The following is a 16,317-nucleotide window of genomic DNA, read 5'->3' as shown; positions in this document are numbered from 1 at the left end:
AAATATATTGAATTTATAGATTAATATGAGGGACAACTACTATGTTTACAATAGCGAATTGATATCTTAGCTGAATTCAGTCTTCCAATCCATGAATATGGTATGTCTTGCAATTTTTTAAGTTTTTCCTTGATTTCCTTTAGCAACATTTTGTGGTTTTCTGTGTATAAGTCTTTTATGTCCTTGGTTAAATTTTATTCCCAGATATTTGATTCTTTTGGTTGTGAAAGTAAATAGATTTTTTCTTGATTTCCTCCTCAGATTGCTCACTGCTGGTGTATAGAAACACTAGAGATCTGGGATGATATTCTTGTTTCCTGCCACTTTGCTTTATTCATTTATTTGCTGTGGTAGCTTTATTATATAGTTTTTTGGATTTTCTACATAGAAGACCATGTCCCCTGCAATCAGTGAAAATTTTACTTCTTCCTTTGCAATTTGAATGACTTTTATTCCCTTTCTCTTCCCTAATTGCTCTGGCTATAAGTTTCAGCACAGTGTCAAATCACAATGGTTACAGTGGGCAATACTGTCATATTCTTTATCTTAGATAGAAAGTGTGCAGTCCTTCCCCATTGAGTCTGATGGTAGCTGAGGGTTTTTCATTGATTAGCTTTATCATGTTGAGGAAATTTCCTTCTATTTCTACAATTGGAAGTATTTTCATCAATCAATGTGTTTTGTCAAATTTATTTTGTTCGTCAAAAGTGATAATAATGTGGTTTTTCCTCTCCAGTTTATTGATGTGGTATATTACATAACTTAATTTTCTGGTATTGAGCCACTCCTGCATACCTGAAATAAAACCTTCTTGGTGTATAATTCCCTAAATGTGATGTTGGATTCGACTTGTAACTGTTTTGGTGAAATTTTTTGCCATCTATATTCATTAAAGAGATTAATATGTTTCTTTTTTTTAAGTAGGTTTGTCTGGCTTTGGTGTTAGGGTGATGATGGCTTCATAGAATAAGTTAGAAAGCTTTCCCTCTTCTTCAAAATTGTGCAGAGTGTGTACAGGATTGGTACTAATTCTTTTTGTATGCTTCGCTGAATTCACATCTGAATTCTTTCTCTGGTTCTTCCAGATGTGCAGTTTATTCACCAATTTTGGCTTTTTCTTATTTTTTTAAATCTAGATAATTAGGGTAATAAATTTCTCTCTCAGCACCATCTTTTCTGCATCCCATAAGATTTAATATTTTGTGTTCTCATTTTCATTTGGTTAAGGATACTTACATTTCTCTTGTAATTTATTCCTTGACCCGCTTGTTGTTTAAGAGTGTGTTGTTTAGCGTCCATATATTTGCGAATTTTCCCACCTTCCACTTGTTACTGAGTTTCAACGACATTCCATTATGGCCCACCAACGTTCTTTGTATAACTTTGACCTAGAATTTTTCCTGAAGCAACTTATTGAAGAGTACTTTGAAAAATCTTGCTTATTTATTTATTTTCTTTGTATGTATGTTATATTATACAGTAACAAAGTAAAAAAAAAAGCTATTGAAACTTGCTTTGTGACCCAACATGTGTTCTATCCTGGAAAAATATCCATATGCAGTTAGGAAAAAAGTATATTATTCTGTTGTTGTGGGTAATGCTCTAAAATATCTATTAAAGCTGCATCATTTATTAGAGTATTCAAAAATCTCTGTCTTCTTATTGATTTCTATCTAGCTGTTCTATCCATTGATGAGAGTTGTGTATTGAAGTTGCCAACTCTTATTTCAGAAGAATCTACTTGTTCCTTCAGTGTTGTCAGTGTTTGCTACAACACTTTGAGACACTTGGGCTTGGCGCATAGATATTATCATTATTATGGCTTCTGATGATTGTCCCTTTTATAAATACATAGTGTCTTTTTTTGTCCCTTTTAATTGTTTCACACATGAAGTCTCATTTTTTCTGATATTAGTATAGATACCCCACTAGTTTCTGGTTGTTGTTAACATGAAATACATTTCTCCAAACTTTCACTTTCAGGTTGTTTTTGTCCTTGGATCTTAAGTGATTCTCTTGTAGACAGCATATAGATGGATCTATTTTTTTATCCATTCTGCCAATCTATGTCTTTTGATTGGAGAGTTAACTTAATTCCCATTAAATGTTATTTCTGTAAAAGCAGTATCTTTTAAATTATTTTTTCTTTTGAATATTACTTGCCGTATCTTAGTTTTTCTCTCTTTTTACACTATTAATTACACTTACTTCTACTCTTCATTTTTATGCTCTTCCTCAAGCCTTTCTTTCCTGGATTATTCTGTCTGTAATGCTATGTCTTGTATTTCTTGTTGCACAGGTCTCTTCTTCACTAATTCCCTCAGTGTTTACTTTTATGTACATATTTTAACTCTCACTCATTTTTGAAATATAGTTTTTTTGGATATAGAATTTTTAGTTGCCTCTTTTTTCTTTCAGTATCTAAAATATATCATACCACTACCTGCTCACTCCATGGTTTCTGCTGAGAAACCTTCATGGTTTCTACATTCAGTCTTATTGAGTTTCACTTGTATGTGATAGATTGTATTACTCTTGCTGATTTAAAAAAATCATTCCTTCTCTTTGACGTGTGGCAATCTGATTCGGAAATATCTTGGAGTAGATCTGTTTGGATTTTTTCTGTTTGGATCTATTCTGTTTGGATCTATTCTGTTTGGGTATGTTGAGCTTCCTGGGCCAGTAAGTTTGTCTTCCATAAGAGTTAGGAAATTTTCAAGTGATTATTTCCTCCATTATTCTTCATGTCCCTTCTTTTTCTTCTCCTTCTGGAATACCCATAACACATACATTCATGCACTCTTTGTTTTCATTCAATACTCTGAGACCCTGGTCAAATGTGTCCATTTTTTCCCTATCTGTTGTTTTATGTATAGGATTTCAGGTAGCCTCTTTCTCGTTCATTAATCCTTTCCTCCACTTTTCAAATCTGCTGTTGTATGACTCCATTGTGTTTTGCATCTCTTCTATTGTTCCTTACATTCCCATAATATCTGCCATTTGTTTTATCAAGCTTCTGAGTTATTCTGTAGGGATCCCTTGTGTCTTCTTTATATCCTTCAACTCTTTTGCCACATTTTCCTTCAGCTTATTGCTTTTATTTAGAAGATTGTTTGAATATCTTTATTTTGTTGTTTTGCTCCTGCATCTCAGTTGAGGTTTTAATTTGTTCCTGTGGCTGGACCATATCTTCATGCTTCTTGGTATGTGTTGTAGTGTATTTTCTGGTGCCTAGGCATCTGATTTTCTTCCTTATTTTATTCTGGAGGTCATTTTCCCTCTTTTTCCTAGGGTTTTCTTGTTGTTTGGCTCTGTTCTTTAACTCATCCTAGGCATTCACTTCAACTTATTCCAGCTCTCTAGCATAGCTTCTATTTCAATTATCAGAATTTCTCAGCCTTAGTTTTTCTGTTTCTTCCTCTGCCAGACAGGTTCACTCCAATCCCAGGATTCAAGAAAAGGGTGTAATAAGTATCAAGTTTCCCTGAGGGTGAGACTCAGCAAGGTACCAGTTGCTCCTGTGAAGCCTCTTGATACTATGCTTTTCCTATACTGTCCAGCATGTGGTGCTTTTTTCCTGTTATCCCTAAAGAACACCTAAGGCTCTATGTGAAATGTAGCAGAAGTTTCATGCACTAAATGCACTTTCCAGAAATCTGTATCCCTCAGGTGGTTCCTAGGGCAGATAAGTTCTGAAGCCCAAAGGGGCCAGCCTCTCCAAGAACATCAAGTAATTCCAATCTCTATCCTGCATTGTCAACACCTCTTTTCCACATGAATAACTTAAAATTAGCATAGTCCAAGTATCTCTAAATATCAGGAGAACAATCAGAGGAGAAAGTGGAGTTATAATAGAGAAGATAGGATATAACAAACGAGTATGATTGCTGAATCCTGATACTAGCACTTAGTTTAGTCTTCAGTATCTTAAAATAGATAGAAGGTAAAACCTGCAATTGTGGAACTGAAACCCATACCAAATTTTGAAGTCTGTTCTGTAACCATTTCTCAAAATGTTCTTGGAAATTTATCACTTTTTGTATTTATGTTATATTTCACAATAAAAAGTAATAAATCCTTCTTAGTAAAACAGTGAATAATTGAAAATTATCCTCCAGTGCTTTTAGAGTCATCTGTGATGTATGACGATATCATAACAAAATATTTGTAAAATTCATCTCCATCTGGAGTCCTCTTGACATACATGTATTGGAGAAACAGTTTCTCCAGAGGTCAACTGAGCCAGAGACCATCCATGATCTATGGACAATGAGCACTGAAGAAAATCAGCTGAAGAAGAAAACAGGATCTTAGCAAGGAGGATAAAATCAGATGAACAACTCTAAGAAGCACCAATATGCAAAAGTTCACATGAGGATAAAGATTTTTAAGTTAATGATACACAGTGGGATGACAGACACAAGTGTGCAGAGCTGAACTCTCCTTTACAGTAAGATGGTATAATTAGAGTTGATGACATGAGTGTATTTTCCATACAGCAGGACAACTCATCACAGCTCTTTCAGTGAAAAACAAAACTGGCTTGTGATCTCAAATGTCATTGAGAAAATAATATTCTTCAGTAAATCCTTTTTCCTTCCAATATACTAGCATATCCAAGTTGTATGTTATCCAAGATGATCAAACATAGGAAAAGTGGGAAAGTGACAACAATATTAACCTAGCTATAATTACATTTTTCAGACCAGTTATGTTGTTATAATGTATAAATGTGCATTGATTCAAATATGCTGATTAACAATTTAAAGCTCTCTTTATTTGAATGAAAAAAGAATATCTTCAAAATGGTGACAGAAATAATACATAAAAATTAAGATCTGACTGCAAAAATCAAGTGAACAATAGGAAACCGAGATGCATATAATACATGATTGATTACCAAAAAGAATGCAGAAAAGCTTTCTATCTTTAAAAATAACTGGGAATTACAATATGTAACACTAACACATCTCCCATAGACTAATCTATACATACAGGAGGTAATTAAAAGGCAAAGAGACAAGTTTCTGGGAAAAGCTGCAATTTTTGTTTCAACAAATGCAAGCAAAACCGAGAATAAAAATTCTCAGATTTCAGTAAACAAAGACAAATGACTGGAACAGACAGAGAAATAGAACAAGCAAATGGCTAACAAAGTGACAGATACATTCAGCCTCATCTGTTATTAAATTATTGCAATATACTGTGGTTTGTTATTCCTCTACACACCTATTAAATTAAAAATGTTGTTTAGGTAAATAGCCAACATGAGAGAGCATGTCAGCCTGCCACAAAGTATGAACTGCATCAAGAGGTGATATTAACACCTTTCATTGGTGTGATACACATATTACAATTGATGAAAACAAATTTTTATAATTGTACTATTAACTAGGATCCATAATTTCACTTTACTTTACTACCATATATACCATCTACTCTCCCCCCATTTAACCACATTCAAATATATAATTCAGGGTGGTTAATTATGTTTACAATTTTGGGGTGCCATGACCACCACCAATGTTTCAATCATCCCAGTTAAAAATTCTGTACAGTTTAATCATTGTCTCACTATCACTTACTTCCTTTCTTTCCCAAGTTCATCTAAATCTATGTTCTGACTCTGAGCTTGCTTAACCTAATTATTTCATCTGTCAGCTAATACCTCATTTCTCCTCTTGTGTCTAGCTCATTTTACTCAACCTTTGTTTCATCCCTGTCGACTTATGTATCAGAATTTCATTTTTTACAGCTGAATAATATTCCAGTGTGCTTGTATGCCACATTTTGATTATCCATTCATCCGCCGATGGACACTTGGGTTGCTTCCATCTTTTGGCAATTGTGAATAACGCCTCCATGGGCATTGGTATTCAAATATCAGACTGAGGCCCTGCTTTCAATTCTTTTGGGTATATACCCAGTGCTGGGATTGACAGAGTATATGGTAAATCTTTACTGAAATTTCTGAAGAGCTGTAAAGCACTCTTCCACAGAGGCTACATAATTTTGTGCTCCCACCAGCAATGAATGAGTGCTTCCATTTCTCCACGTCCTGACCAACACTTCTATTTTTCTATTTTTATAATAGTAGCCTTTCTCATGGGTGTGAAATGGTATCTTATTGTAGTTTTGATTCACATAGCTCTAATGTCTAATGTTGTTGAATATTTTTCATGTGTTCTCTGGCCATTTGTGTCACTTCTTTGGAGAGGTGTTTGTTGAAGTCTTTGCCCATTTTCAATGTTTTTTTTCTCTTTATGTTGTTAAGTTGAACGATTACTTTATATATTCTGGCTATTACACATTTATCACATATATGTCCTTCAAATATTTTCTCCCATTGTATGGGTTATTGTGTTACTTTCATGATAAACTGTTTTGAGGTGAAATTTTTTTTAAAATTCTAATTAAATCCCATTTATCTATTTTTTTCTTTTATTGTTGTGCTTTGGGTGTAAAGTCTAAAACACCAATACCTAATACAAGGTCCGGAAAAGTGTACCTAGGTTTTCATCTAGGAGTTTGATATTATGGCTTATATATTAAAGTCTGATAAATTTTGAGTTGAGTTTTTAATATTGTGTAAGGTAGGGTTTATCCTTTTTTTTTTTTTTTGCAAATGACTCCAGTTTTCCCAACATTATTTGTTGAAGAGACCATTCTTTTCCAATTGACTGGTCTATCCAACCTTGTTCAAAATAAGTTGCCCGTAAGTGTGAGGGTTGGCATCTGAGCTCACAATGCCATTCCATTTGTCTATATGTCTGTGCTGTACCATCCTGTTCTGATGGCTGTGGCTTTGTAACACACTTTAAGATTGGAAGTTGTGAGTCCTCCAACTTCATTCTTCTTTTTCAAGTTGCTTGTACCATATAAATTTGATGATTGGCTTTTCCATTTCTGCAAAGAAGGTTGTTAGAACTGTGATTGCAATTGCCTTGAATAATTAAATTGCTTCTGGGAATATTAATATTATAACAGTATGTTGTCTTCCAATCCATGAACACAGAGTTTCCTCTCATTTATTTAGATCATTTTTAATTTCTTTTAGTAATACTTAATAGTTTTGTATGTACAAATCCTTTACATCGTAGGTTAGATTTCTTCATAGATATTTGATTATTTTAGTCGCTATTGTGAAAGGAATTTTTTCTTAGTTTCTTCTTCCAATTGTTCACTGCTTCTATATAGAAATATTACTGCTTTTTGGGTCTTGATCGTTCACTCAGTCTCTTGGTTGAATTCATTTCTTAAGTCCCAGACCCCTGTTGTGGATTTTTCAGAATTGACGTGTACAGGATCATTTCATCTGCAAATAGGGAATTTTTTACTTCTCCCTTTTCAATTTGGATGTTTTTCATTTATTTTTCTTACTTGATTTTTCTGATAAGAACTTCTAGTACATTGTTGAGTAAAAAGGGATGACAATGGGCATCCTTATCTTATTTCTGATCTTAGAGGGAAAGCTTTCAGTCTTTCACCATTCAGTGGGATGTTAGCTGTAAACTTTTCATATATGCACTTTACCATGTTAAGGAAGTTTCCTTCCATTCGTAGTATTTAAGTGTTTTTGTAAAGAAAAGATGCTGTATTTTGGCCAAATTCTTTTCTGCATCAATTGAGATAATCATGTGATTTTGTTCCTTCATGCTCTTAATATAGTATATTTCATTAATTGATTTCCTTATGATGAAGCCACTTGCACATCAGGGACAAATCCCATTGTTTTCTGTTTGCTAGTATTTTGTTGAAGATATTTGCTTCTATATTCATAAGATATATTGGTCTGCTGTTATTTTTTCTTGTGGTATCTTTATCTGGCTTTGGTGAGAGGCTGATATTGGCCTCATAGAATGATTTAGGGAATGTTTCCCCCCTCTTGAATTTGAGCAGATTTGAAGTTAGTTGGAGCTTCCCTTTATTCATTATATACACAGATTTAATACAGTGTAAACCCTTACATATTTCAGAAAGATTGCTCTATAAGTAAAAGATTTTTCATGTTTATATCATTGAATAACTTCTCTGGAAGAAAATATTGTCTCTGGTTCCTGGAGTCTCTCTCTCATGGTAAAGAGTTTCCTGTCTGCATAGGGCTATTTCAGGTCTTGTTCCTACTCTGATTTGTTCTTGTACACACCAAGGCTAGAGCTGAGATGTATCTCTTCCAGGTTACTATAGGTGTAGGGTTCCTCAGAGTGTGCTACAATCCTGTTGTTTAAGGATAAATTTTAACTATAAACATTTACACACTGATTTCATTGACATACATTGAAAGGGTTCTTTTAGTTGGTTTAAGATTTGAGATGTGACTGAAGTCACTGCCATAGTCATAACATTTTAATGTTGGTTGTCTCATATCATCTAAAGTCAAAATAGTGTTAGAATGAATTCCTACACCATGGCATACATATGATTTCTCTCTAGTGTCATCTGATATTAGAACAATTAGTGAAGAGTTTCCCAAATACCCAGCATTCATATTGTTTCTTTCCAATATGAGTTCACTCATGCCATCCCAGGGAAGAATATTAACTCATGACCTTCCCATATAGAAGACATCCATATGCTTTCCTTCATTGTGAGTTTTCTCATATTGTCCAAGTAGCAGAAGAGTGCTTCATCTATCCCCATACAGATGGCATTCACATGATTTCTCTCCAGTGGTTTCTCTCATATATCTTTTGAAGATTGGCCAAAGGCTTTCATACCAAGATGGAAGCCATACGGTTTCTCCCCAGTGTGAATTCTCTCATTTTGTCTAAGGGCACACATTCTTCTGAAGGCTTTTCTCCTGTAGTGAAAAAATACATTTTTAGAGTCCATTCTGTTCGACTGATGTTGCCATTACGTGATCTTGGTAAGGAACAGTTGAAACGTGCACTCTAGCTGGGAGGCCTGGCTATCCTCCTGAAAAGAGGTGTATCTTTGATAAAGATATTTAGCTTCCCAGGAAGCTCTTCTCAGTCCCTAGCCAGTTCCCACAGGAACTTGGCCCAGTCACATAAGCTCATTGGAATTTGGTTACTATTGTGTGAAGATATCATAAAAACTGCATGCAAGCAGTGAGAGAGTGAGAGAGGAGAAACTTATGAAGAAAGAGAGAGAGAAGAATCTTATGAGACAGGGAGAACATCTCATCAGAATCTTATGCTTTGCTATGGATTTTGACTAAGGAGATTCTGAATGCTATCTCTAAGATTGCTGTGGAATTTTACTAATGAGACTTGGAATGTTGCTTCTGAAACTCTCCACCAGTTCTCTTCAAGTGTTAGTGTCATCTTATCACCTATGGTGATGCAACTATGCCTTATTTTAGAAAGTTCTTTTAATTACTCTCCTTTAATCATTTTCTTTATTTACTTTCCTAATAAAATCTGTTTTTGTATTGCTGAAATCTGTGTTGTCTATGAATCCGAACCTATAAATTAAGTGGCCAAAAATAATACGTTGCTTTTCATGTGAAACCTATGTAGATGATAGTTATATGATGCACTTCTCATGTGACTGTGCTTATGTTGATTGCAGGATGACTGGCTATGGAGATTATATTGTTTGCTAACATAAGGCTTGCGAGTTGGAACATATTGAGTCAATTTGGAGCTTTGATGTTGCATTGGTACCATTTTTCCTTCTATATTTCAGAGAATATCACTCAACTAAGGAAACCTTCCATTGACATTTCCAAGGATATGCTCATTCTTTGAACATCCTCTTTCAGTGTTGCAGCACAGATTCCTGGAGATTGCCTGGTATCTGGCCTTGGAGAAGTTCTAGCCATTTCTAATCTTTCTCCAAATGGGAAATCATATCTGATTTACAGAACTGATATTAGCTGTCAACTGTTTTATTCTGTTTTTCAACTCACATGTAGTCCAATCCCTAAGCAGGCAATGCACATCCCAAATAGATTGGAAAAAAAACAATAAATCCAAGTTTATTGAGGATGCCTTCGCTATACTTTGGAGCTCAGAGTTTCTTTTTTGCTTTTGACCATCTTTTAATTGGGTTGTCTGTATTTTTATTGTTAAGTTGGTTTTTCTCATATTCTTATATTTCCTTATGTATTTTTACTGAATATGTGATTTCCAAGTATTTTCTTCCATAGGGTAGATTATCATTTTAAAGTGCTTTGAATTGCAAAAGTTTTTAATTTTGATGAGATTCATTTGCCCTTTGTTAGATAGAGTTCTAGGACGTCATTAAACATCCTAGAATAACCTCAAGAATATTATATTTAAGAAAAGATTTTTGAGATAGTTATTAGATTTGTTTGCTTTTGCCTTATTAATCAAATTTTAAATTAGTATTTTAATGTAGTAAAATATATATATTCAACATGATGTTTTAAATTTCAATCATGTTTAATTGCATGATTCACCAATATCAATTATTTTACAGTTGTGCTATCATCACGACCTTCTATTATTCATTCATTTCCATCATTCAAAACAGAAACTCTTACTTATTAAGCAATAACACCCCTTTATCCTTCTCTGCAGACTCTGTAACTTAATTTAATTTCTGTTTCTATGACCATGTTTATTATACAGAGATGGAAAGAACTAAGAGTCCAACCACAGATAAATGGATTAACACAATATTGAGTATCCATACGTTGGAATACTGAACTGACATGAAAAGGAATCAAGTTCTGATCCATTCTACAACACTGAACACTCTTGGATATGGGTGCTTAATTTAGCATTGCTTCTACAACACTGTTGGCAGACACTCCCTTTTCAGGAAATCAGGAATCCAACAAGGCTTCTACTATTTCCCCTCCCAGCACTTTCTGAGATCCCAGAGAGGAAGCCCACTGTCTCACAACTGTCTGTTCAGGCACCTATTTATTCTCATAGGGAACCTACTCATCATTCTGAGCATGATCTCAGCCTCCCCTCCAGATGCCTCTGTACCCTTCTTCCTCTCCAGCCATCCTTTTGTTATCTTTGTTTCACCTTTACCGCCAGCCTTACAATGCTGTGGTATATCCAGCTTTCCCTTTGTTATCTGTGTAAGTCAAATGTATTTTGTCACCATTTTCCCACTTTTTGACAATTTCCCAGTAACTCTGATGGCTATGTGTCATCTCTGTCCCCACCTCCTCCACATAGTCACCTGCTCTTTTCCCAGCTATTTGTTATGACTTTCTTGTCAGCATCTCCGGGAATTTATGAGTTGTTCCTTTCTTTATCGGCAGTCATTGAAATTCTTCAGTCTTTCTGAACTCCCTGAAGTAATCAGACACATCTGTTCCACGTGACCCAATTTTGGCCAAAGTGTTGTAAAATGTATTCTTAGATGGAGCTTCTTGGCACACAGGTATTGTTTAAACATAAATAGTCAGTCTCACAACATAATATGCATTGCATGGTTCCATTTATTCAAAGTCAAATTGTGAATATAATTAACATCACTGATGTGTATGTATTAAATGATGACAATAGGACATTTTAGTCTGGATAGAAAAGAATCACCATAAATGGAAGACAAAGTTCATCTATGTTGTTTGAACTGTGGGTACTGAGTCGTGGGGAAGAGACTGGTGATTAGATTTGGGCACACAGGGAAATTCAGTGGCTGGTCATGTTCTATTTTTAAGACTGGGTTTTGGTTACATGGAATATATTCATTTTTCACAGTTCACTAAGCCTATGATATTCATTTATCCAGGTATATGTTATACTTCAATAAAATAATCTTTGAAAAGAATTCCTCTGGCACTTCATTTGTTCTATATCATTGATTTTTCCCTTGCCTTCCTCCAAGGGATATGAATTCAGTGCCTGAGGAAGCAGCACCTATTTGCTGATGATGAGAGTGAGAATCACATAGTGATAAAAAGTAATTAATACCGAGCCCCTGGGAGCTGCACAGAGCTGTGTGTAAGTCTGGGCGCCTTAAGACAGACCAGTTGATAGGTAGGTGAATAGAGCTTTCATTTCTGTAAGTTAGTGTTTGGTTTGGCCTTTTTTTTTCAGCACAATGTGTCCCTTAACTAGTTCACTACTCATGATACCTTTTTAATGATTTGAACTGCTGCCAACTATAAAGGGCTGCATGGGAATAAAAAGTGCATACTTAATTATAGAGGTCAATATACTGTATTTAACCTTTTAATGACAGCTAAGCATTGAGAAAATTCCTTGATAAATTACAAAACTGCCCTAGAAGACCTTCTAAAATATGAAAAAATATAAGAAAGTTTCACAGGGGAACTTGATGAAGACAAGAAAGGTGTTTTCTCCATAAATGAGGAATCACTGGCCATGAAACCTCTGTCCAACTGAAAGAAAAGCTGGTAGAAATATGGCAACAGCAATTCATACCAGCTCTGCTGGTAATCTTATAGTGTGCAGAGACCTCAATCTCTTCACAATCATCATCTCAGCTCAACCCACACATTTAAGAGAAGAAATTTCTACCAAGAGAATGAACCTGATACCTGAAAACAGTATTCACTTTCCAATTCCTAATTCCTTTCCTTCAATAAAAGAATCTGTCTATGTTGAAATGTCATATGCAGTTCAATCAAAGGAAGGGCTCAATGGACATGAGGATATCCAGATGGCAGGAGTGGAACAAGAAATATTTTTCTTTGTTATCAGCAAAGCAGATGTGAGATTCCTGGATGCAGTGACATTTCTAGAAAGAAAAAAGATATTTCTTCAGAATCTAGGGGTGGTGATCCAGAGATGAGGGGGTAAGTATAAATATTTACATCTGGGAGAGCCTTGACATTCTGGATAGAATTCCTGTGGCTTTGTGTTGAACATAAGCTTTAACTCCCACATTCTTATCCAGGTATTTCATTCAAATGCTGATGGCAGGACTGGAAAAAGTCATACTTTAAAGCTTCATTCTTGAAATATCCATTAAAACATAATTCTGTTGGAATTTACAGCTGTGGTAGACTGACTGCAGACAGGGCATTGGTCTCCATCTTTCTCTGTATGTATCACTTTTGCAGCACCTGTGTAGCTCCACCTATCAAGAGGTAAGTATCTTCTCAATCTTTGAATCCTGTGGGAGTCATGTTTTATTTGATTTTCTCAGTAGACAATGGCGGGGCTGACAGAGAGCCTCAAGAAAGCTTAGTGTGTTTCTGATACTGTGTCTTAGAATCCTCCCTCAGCCATGTGCACAAGCCTACACTCACCTGCTGAAGGATGAGACAGCAAGGAGAGGCCAGTTGTCACATTGAACATCACTGTAGCCCTGCCTACAGTCTACAGGTCACCACAGTGAGAGGATTAACCAAGATCAAAGCAGCCCCAGGCAACTCAAAAGTGAACACATCTGGGAGGAGGCAGAAGAGATCAAAAGAAATCCATATCTCAGCATCCCATAAAGTAATAAAATTGCATCTTAAGACATGTATTTTTGGGAAGTCTTCATTGGAACCAATACTTAACTGAAACAACAGTCAACATTAGAAGATTTTATTGCATTGAGATAAGTCTCCTGCTTCCTACGTTTGCATTTCTTCAGACATTTGAAATATTGATGATCACCAGTTATTAAAGATTAGGTCAGAATATTGTACTTAAAAGTGAACAAAGTTTTAGGCTCCTTTAGACAGCTAGATGAGTACAGAAGGACATATGTGTTTGTGCAAGTATAACTGGTGACTCTGAATCATGACTCACCATTGACAGAGGTATTTTGTGGGCAGGACCCAAACTCTTCTATCAATCAACTTTTGATCATGAGGAATGAAAAAAATGTTGACAATTAGTGAGAGCATGTGATGAAAAATTACATATAAAATTTGCTCATTCAAAAGTTATTTTGTGTTTTTAATGATATTTAGAAAATGGACAGCTTGCTTAAAGAAATAGAAGTAATCACATTTTTGACATCACTGAAATTTGTAGAGTAGAAGTGGGAATATGAGCAAACAAATTAGAATTTAGACACACAACACAGTCCTTCATGCCAATTAACATCACCCCTAATATGTGCACCAAGATTGTGTAATTCATTGAAGAACCCACATCATCAATAAGAAATCCCTCTTCAGTAATGCAATGCATAATTCAAAATTTTCCTTCATTATGTTTTAAAACATATATGATGATGTACAAATATATGTACAAATTTGTTTACTTCTAGACTGCCCTTGAAAGATGCATATATATATATATATATATATATATATATATATATATATATATATATATATATACACATATATATGTAAATATATTGAATGAAGAATTTTCCTACAGTACCCTATGTCAAGGCCATCCATAATGAGAAATGGGGAAAGTGACCTGAGTAAGAGAACAAGAACTTAACAAGGAGGGTAAAACCAGATGACCCGCTAAAAGAAGCACCAGCATGTGAGTTGATATTCATAGAAAGATCTTGTAATGTAAGAATATGCATGAGATGACAGACGCAAAGATGAAAAGCTGAAAGATCCTTTACATTAAAATGTTATGTATAGATGTTGTTGACATGGGTACAGGTACCATAAGTGTAGGAAAACTCATGACCATTCTTTCAGCAAAAATATAAAAAAAAAAAAAAACTTGTGATTTTAACTGTGAAAATTGAGGGAAAAAACGTTCTTCAAGAAATCCATTCTTACTGGGATTTGTTGGAATTTATGAGTTGCTTCTCATCCACGTAGAAAAATTAGGAAGATGCACAAAAAGGAAAATGTTCACTATGTAATAGAAACAGAAACCTTAATAAAGGAAGATGTCTAAAGTCCAACAAATTGAAATGATGAATAAATAGAAAGATACATTTCATACTCCCAGGTTCTTGATTAAAAAATCATAATTTCTGGATCTCTCTTTGAGCACTGATTATAAAAGCACCCTCTCAAACCCATAACTAATGATGTTTTAATACATTCTTCCAAAGAGGTTACTCAGAGCACTTTTGATATCTTTATTTCTGAGACTTTAGATAAAGGGATTCAGCATGGGTGTGACCACAGTGTACATCACGGAGGCTGCTGCATTTGAATGTGTGCTGTGTGCAGCAGCAGAACTAAAGTAAACTCCAAGGATTGTACAATAAAATAAGGAGACCACTGAGAGGTGAGACACGCAGGTGGAAAATGTTCTAAATTTCCCCTGAGAGGTTGAGATTGAACATATGGAGGAAACAATCTTGGAAAAACAGAACAGGATCCCAGCGAGAGGGCTGATACCCAGCAGCGCAGTTGTCATGTAAACCACTACATAACCCATGAAAGTGTCAGAACAGGTGAGTTGGGCAAGCTGATTAAGTTCACAGAAAAATTGGGGGGTTTCCAAGTATGTACAAAAGGAGAGCTGCAACACCATTGAGATTTGTAAGAAAGAATTCAGGGCACTCAAGGTCCAGGACCTCAGCACCATCAGTCCACAGAGCTGGGGGTTCATGATGACTGTGTACAGCAGGTGGTGACAGATGGCCATGAAGAGGTCATAGGCCATCACGGTCAGGAGGAAGTCATCCAACCCTCCAAAGAGTAAGAAGAAGGACATCTGGGTGAGGCAGCCTGCATAGGAAATGACTTTACTCTGTCTGAAGATTCACCAGCATCTTTGGGATGGTGGTGGAGATAAAACAGCTGTCAGCAAAGAACATGTTGGAGAGAAAGAAATACACGAGTGTGTGGAGGTAGGAGTTGGTGATGGTGGCCAGGACGATGAGCAGGTTCCCAAAGATGGCAACAAGGTACATGGACAAGAAGAGCCCAAAGAGGAATGTCTACAGTTCTGGTTCCTCTGAAAAGCCCAGATTAAGAAATTTTGAAAATGGAGTTTTATTTCAAGATTCCAGTTGGCTGCTTACTAGGAAGTAAGAGAAAAGGAACATGACTAATTTTCTCCCAAATTGGCGTCACAAGTCTGGTGGACATGCTATAATTTCTATTTTCATTCCTGAAATATATTTCCATATTTTGTTATTGCATCAAGTTTCTTAGGTTAGGAGACATCTGGAGGCAGCTTTGAATGGGATTTCATGACCCACTCTTGGCTTTTTCTTGATTTCACGAAAGTATAAAGAGAGTAAAATATACACCAGGCACTGTCTAGGCCATGGGAACCCAGTGCTGACACACAATATATCCCACAATCTGATGAAGAATGAGAATGCAGATAAACACATAATAGACCTACAACATGACAACATCTATCTTTTTTAAAAAAGGAAAATAGGGGCTGGTAAAAAGGAGACAGTGATGTAGGTAGTTCATTTCTTATTAGTGGTCGTTCCAGTTTGCTAGCTGCTGGAATGCACCACACCAGAAACGGATTGGCTTTTAATAAAAGGGGACTTATTTTGTTAATTCTTCAGAAT

General features: G+C 35.5%; 1 pseudogene; it reads right to left on the bottom strand.

Annotated features, from left to right (window-relative positions):
- Positions 1-14,927: 14,927 nt before the first annotated feature.
- LOC143649255 (olfactory receptor 7A10-like) lies at positions 14,928-15,696 on the bottom strand (annotated as a pseudogene).
- Positions 15,697-16,317: the final 621 nt, after the last annotated feature.

The sequence above is a fragment of the Tamandua tetradactyla genome, chromosome 11 (assembly GCF_023851605.1).
Source record: "Tamandua tetradactyla isolate mTamTet1 chromosome 11, mTamTet1.pri, whole genome shotgun sequence".
NCBI classification, from domain to species: domain Eukaryota; kingdom Metazoa; phylum Chordata; class Mammalia; order Pilosa; family Myrmecophagidae; genus Tamandua; species Tamandua tetradactyla.
The sequence above is the reverse complement of the archived record's forward strand: the minus strand, read 5'-3'. Positions and strand labels throughout refer to the sequence as shown.